Source organism: Helobdella robusta, assembly GCF_000326865.2.
Source record: "Helobdella robusta unplaced genomic scaffold HELROscaffold_39, whole genome shotgun sequence".
Lineage (NCBI taxonomy): Eukaryota > Metazoa > Annelida > Clitellata > Rhynchobdellida > Glossiphoniidae > Helobdella > Helobdella robusta.
In genome coordinates, this window is record NW_008704865.1 from 1,686,855 (window position 1) to 1,693,983 (window position 7,129).

The following is a 7,129-nucleotide window of genomic DNA, read 5'->3' on the forward strand; positions in this document are numbered from 1 at the left end:
TATCATCAACTATCTTGATATTACTATCACCATCAAAATCATCATTGTTACCAACATCATCATCTTCATCATCATCATCATCATCGTCGTCGTCGTCATCATCATCATCGGAGTAGATTTGTTTATAGCACGAAGACTACACGGGCTTAATTTTATCATTCCGTATGATTTCATACACTGAGTACTTCGGGACATTTCGTGTTTTTATGCATGGGCGTGTGTGTGCGTGTATTTGTGTATATATGTGTGTGTTTGTGTATGTATGTGTGTGTTTGTGTATGTATGTATGTTTGTGTGTGTGCGTGTGTATGTATGTGTGTATTTGTACGTGTATTGTGTATGTGTGTGTATGGATGTTGCCTTTTTTGTCAGCATTTAATATGAAACTTAACAATAAGTCGCGACTGCCCGTTATGAAATATTTGAGTCGATATTGGTATTTTTGACTTTTAATACAAAATGATGATGACGATGATGTTGAAGCTGATGAAGCCGTTGTTGTTGCTGCTGCTGCTGGCGATGATGATGATGATAATGATGGCAATGACGATGGTGATGGTGGGGGTGAGTGGAATGATGATAATGTTGATGATACATTTAATGAGTTGATGATATTAATATTCCCGATTACAATGTGATGAACGACATGACAGGACCATGCAGTAACAAAAAATTGTAGGATAACTTTGTTTTTTTGAAAATATTCTTACTTATAACACTGATTTTAATGAATCCCTATCTGTTGAAATGTACACATGGCACATACAAACACACAAGTACACGCACACACCCACACACAGCAGCACACACGCACACGATTCTTTTACGCACAAAAACGTGCACATTTTTTTACCGAAACCGTAACCGGCTACACAAGAAAGCCGGAACCGAACCGGAAACGCCCAGTTTGTCCGTTTGACTCGCGCGAAAAAAATCAAAAATTTTGTCACGTGATGCTGACGTCAGAGCCTCGTGACGTAAGTGCAAGTATTGATTGGCCCGTTTTCCGCTGGGGTTTGAAATGTCGGAAAGTTTTTCTTCCATGTTAAAAAATGGTTGAGTACTGGATGAGAATAATGTGCGTGCGTATCTGTGTGTATGTGTGCGTATATGTGTGCGTGTATGTGTGCGTGTATCTTTATTTGTGAGTGTGTGTGAATGCGTCGTCGTGGCAGCAGAAATGATGCACGCGTTTGTCTTAATGCTAAAAATTGAGTTATTTATGCATGCATGTTTATGCAGGCGTGTTGTTTAGCTCTATGTGTTGTGTTTTGTAGAAGTGGCAGTAGCAGCAGCAGCAGCAGCAGTAGTAGTTGTAGAGGTTGTGGTCGTAGTAGTAGAAGTAGTATAAAAAACTAACACACACACGCACACACACACACACACACACACACACACATACAGACAGTCTTGCAATTTTGTTTTACAGCCAAAATATCTGGGAAATAAAATTTTGATCATTTCATTTTTGCGATGTGTTTTAATTCTTGATTGCAGCAGAAAATTTCTTACTACTACTACTACTACTACTATTACTACAACAACAACAACAACAACAACAACTACTACTACTACTACTAATACTAATACTAGTAGTAGTAGTTAGTAGTAGTAGTACTTTTACTAGTATTTCTACAATAATATTACCTCTACTTCTACTACTACCACCACAACTACTATTACAACATCAACTACTACTACTACTACTACCTCGACAACAACAACAACTACTACTACTAATACTGTTGCGGCTACTACTACTCTACTTCAGCAGACAAACAACTCAATTTTTCCTTTGTTGACTCACACATGTTCCAACAAAAAAAAAGATGGCGACGAAGACGATGATGATGATGCTGCTGGTATTGAAGATACTGATGATAGAGATTGTGATGATGATGATAATGATGTGATGATGATGATAAGATAAAAGCAGAGTTAATGATAACCAAGTGGTGATAAAATGATTGTGTTATTTTCAATAGTATGGTGATGATGATGATATGTGAAAATGATGATAATGATGACGACGACGATGATGATGGTGATGATAGGAAATGATGATGGTGTGATGATGAGGAGAACGAAGATGCTGATGATGAAAAATCATTCAATTGTCCGAAGATTTTTTTTGTTTGCCTGACTAGAAATAAAACGTGTTTATACATACATGCATGCATGCATACATACATACATACATACATACATACATACATACATACATACATACATACATACATACATACATACATACATACATACATACATACATACATACATACAAACATACATTTTTCCACTACATTTTATATATTTATGCGTATGCACTCGGGTACAACTATTCTTTTATCGGCGAATTTTTTTATCACAAGAAGCAAACTTGCATCAGTTGTGTACATCTATTTGTATGTACCATACAATAATTGTATATTTGGATACAAACAAACAAATACACACACACACATAATTACGCAGGCATTTTAAATAATATTTTTTTATTCTTTAAATTCTCATTCTTAAAATCGAACTCTGACAGGCTCAGCATTTAACACATCATTGAACAATACTAAATACTGCATTTAAAAAAAAACACAAACACTATTGTATTGTACTTAGTAGGGAGGGAAGTACACGCAATGCAATAAAACCATGTGTACATATTTGTACACAAGTATACCCAGAACACTTCAAACAATCATCAATACATGATGCTCTTGTTTTTATTAACAACGCGTGTGAAACTATAACATATGCGCATTGTATACAATTGAGTTTAGAATCGAAACGAAACGACACGTGAGATTCTATACAATTGAGTTTCGAAACGAAACGAGACGTGAGATTATATGTATTACGTTGTACTGTTGTGTGCTGCACATTATTTGTAATCCATAGTTACGAACAAAATATGAATGGATCAAATGGAATAAAGTTGTTGTATTAAAATGTAGTAGGTAAAATACAAGAGTGGGTACATTGATGTGATATATCGGGTATTCGACCTAAAATACTGAAGAACAATACTTTTACGAAAAAACTGTTCATTCGAGACGAAATATTCGAAACGAAATAAATTGCACAAGCGTCTATAAATATTCAAAAAACACACACCACACACACTCACACACATCCACACAAACACAAACACACAAGTATCTAGTACACACACATACAAACATTATACATACATAACAAATATTTTTGTATGCAAACTGCCAAGCCAAAAAAATTATCATGTAAGATATGTTGTCAACAGTTCTCTGTGGACTGAACTCTAACGAAGTCCGAATTTGAAATTTGAAAGAAAACAAAAGAAAACAATAAAAAACAAAAAAAAACACAACAGCACCAGCTAAACAATGCACATGGCATACAATGGGGAGGTATAAACATACAAAACGTTGAAATTAAAAGAAAAAAAGATACAATCAAGATACCATCTTGCGAGAGATACATATCTTAATTAGGATACCATCGTGTCGATGAAACAGATATCACGATACAAAAACAAATAAATGAGAAGAAAAATAAAAAAATAGATAGATGTTAAATAAAAGAAAAGCAAAGGAAAAGACTAAAAGAAAGAGTGAAACAAATAAAGTGAGAGAGAGTGAGAGAGAGTGAAAGAGTGGGAGGGAGCGATGGAGTAAGCCGAAAAATAAAAAAATAGAAAAAAGAGAAAAAGGGAGAACTTGAAAGAGAGAGAGAGAGAGAGAGAGAGAGAGAGAGAGAGAGAGAGTGGAGAAAGAGGAAAAAGAGAACGGGGAGAAGAAAAAAATTTGGTATGTGAGTCGCGGGGCGTGTAAGCAATTCATCAGAGCAGGTGTGGAGATTAGTTGTATCGTGTTTCTGTGTTTCTGCTGAGGCATGCCAGCCATGCATGATACAATTGCTTATGAGATGTTTGCCTATTTGTTTTGTTGTTTGGTTGATTGGCTGGATGTCTGGATGGATGGATGGTTGGCTGATTGTTGGTTTGGTTGGTTGGTTTTCGTTTGGTTGTTTGTTTGGTTGTTGGTTGGTTGTTTGATTAGCTGGTTAGTTGGTTGGTTGGCTGGCTGGCTTGTTGTTTAGTTGATTGATTGATTGTTTGTTTAGTTGGTTGTTTTTTGTATGGTTGGTTGACTGGTTAGTTTGGTTGGTTGCTTGGCTAGTTGGTCTATATGTTTCATCGACTTTTTGCCTGTTGTTTTCCATGTTCTCGTAATTATGTACTTTCTTGTATGTTTAACTTTAAAATATATTCCTTCACGTCAATCAGAGCCTGCACACCGTTTCAATTGCTAATTCATACGCGCATGTGTTATCAATAAGCTCTGAAATATCATTTATCACTGGTTTATCAAATATTTAAGCGGTGCAATTAACGGCCCAACATCCTTCCTAGCACGCACGTCATGTTGATTCAAGATTTTTATACCATTATTTTATTGATAATTCTATTTAAAATGTTTTAAAAATGTTGATAATGTTTATTGTTAAGTTGATTTTTATGGTATGTTTAGTAGAGTTAGCGTGTGGAGTTTGTGTGTTGAAGTGAACCTGAGAAAATGACATTTTATTCGAGATCAATCTAAATCTAATTGATGAAAAAATTCAAATAATGCAGTAAAAATGTATGAACATGTTGTTAAAAAAAAGACTAGCTGTTGATGATATCACGGACTATGAAACAACGAAGGTAGAAATGCTTTTAAAACAAAAATGTCCACATTAACAACTACAATAACATCATATTTGTAACACACACCAGTCCTAGCATAAATACCATCACAATAACAATATGACAACAACAACATCATTACAACATCAAAATGACAGCAACTGCAATAGCGTAAAAATATTGCAATAATAATATGACAACAACAACGATGATAATAACAACAACTATAACAACAAGAACAACATCACCACAACAGCAATGGCGTCTTCACTACAACAATGGCGTCATCGCAACAATAATGGCGTCATCACCACAACAACAAAAATCACGTCACAGCAACAACAACAACAACGACAACAACAACGACAAAAATCAAATATGTAATGAAGCATTGATAACTCCGGAATATTACATATAGCCGACCAAACAAATAAGATGACCTTTTGAACTTCGTGAAAGATGCCGTTATTATTATTATTATTATTATTGTTGTTGTTGTTGTTGCGATGTTTATTATTATAATCATTATTGTTGTTGTTTTTGATGTTGTTGTTATGCTTATGAAATTGATGTTGTTGATTTTCTCGGCGTATATGATTACTGAAGGTTTGTTTAGTTTGAGTTTGCTAAAGCTTTTATAATTATTTTTTCAGTTACTACTACTACTACTACAACTACTGCTACGACTACTACTATAACTGCTGCTGCTACTACTACTACTACTACTACTACTACTTCTACTACTACTACTGCTACTACTACTACTACTACTACAACTACTGCTACGACTACTACTATAACTGCTGCTACTACTACTACTACTGCTGCTACTACTTCTACTACTACTACTACAACGACAACAACTACTACTACTGCGACTGCTACTACTACTACTACTACTACCACTTCTAACAAACACATAATCAACAAAACGGCAATAATGCATTGTTGTCAAACTTTATTAAATGCCGTGTCGTTCGTTTATGAAAAATCGAAAAAATAAACGCGAGAAAAAAATACACAAATACAAAGATACCAGTTAATACAACAAAAAACACACATACATAAAATGAAAAATCATATAAAAATACAAAACATAGATTAATACTAAGTTTCAAATAAAAAATAAAAATAATACACGTATAGAGAAATATAAAATACAAATGATTATACAAAGGGGTATACACAAATGGAAGTAATACAACAATACAAACTACCATGAAATAAAAACATACGAAACTACCAAGAAATGCAAACAAACAAAACTACCAAGAAAAACAAACATACAAAGTATGTATTAATTTTGTACCGTTATTGTATTGATACTGTACCAAAAATCTAGCAAGCAACTTACATCAAATGTCAAAATTTGAAAAAATTCAATTCAATCTCTCAATATCAAAAAATAAAAATAACAACACTTAAACAATACAAAACTGTACAAAGCGATACAAAATAACAACACCTAAACAATACAAAACTGTACAAAGCGATACAAAACGATACAATACAATAAAAAACAATGACGGCAAAAAATTAAATAGCAATACAATTCAATAGAATATTTTACCATTTGACATGTTAAAATACCATACATCGTAAAATACAATATAATACAGAAATTAAAATACAAAATTTACAATACAAAAAATACAAAAATTAAAGTACCAATCCATACAATACCCAACTTTACACAGAATATACAGTTAGCAAAAATATAGCTAAATATCAAAAATAAAACAGTGTAACAAAATATACAATACATTACAAAAAATACAAACTACAATACCCATAAATACAAACTAATATACAAAAAAATACAAAATTAATACATACTTTCCCGATTCTTCCGTTGTGATGATGGGACGAGAAATGATCGAAGATGGCTGAAAAGTTTAAAATGTAGTCGGTGATGCTACTACCACTGCTGCTGCTGCTGCTGCTGCTGACACGGTTGATGACGATATAGACGATGATAGTAATGATGATTGTGGTGATAATGATAATCTTGTTTATGATTGTTAAGATTAAGATGATGATGATGCTGATGATGTTGGTGATGATGAAGAAGATGATGATGATAATGACTCTCAATGAAATTTCTGATTCAATGAAATATCAAATATTATAATTCTTGTAAACTTTTTCTGTATTAATTTTGAGAGGGTGTATTTATAGTAGAAATATTATGTTATATTTTATATTATTTTCTATTAATATAGTTTGATGATATAAATAATAAATAATAATAATAATTATTTTTTATTATTGTTCTTTTTTAAATTAATTTAATTATTGGTTGTAGTTATTACAGATAATAGTTCTTCTGTCATATAATCAATCGATCGGTATGTATATTTGTCTTCTTCATCAGCTGGTCACATATATATATATATATATATATACAATATATGTATAATACATACATACATACATGCGTACATACATACATACATACATACATAC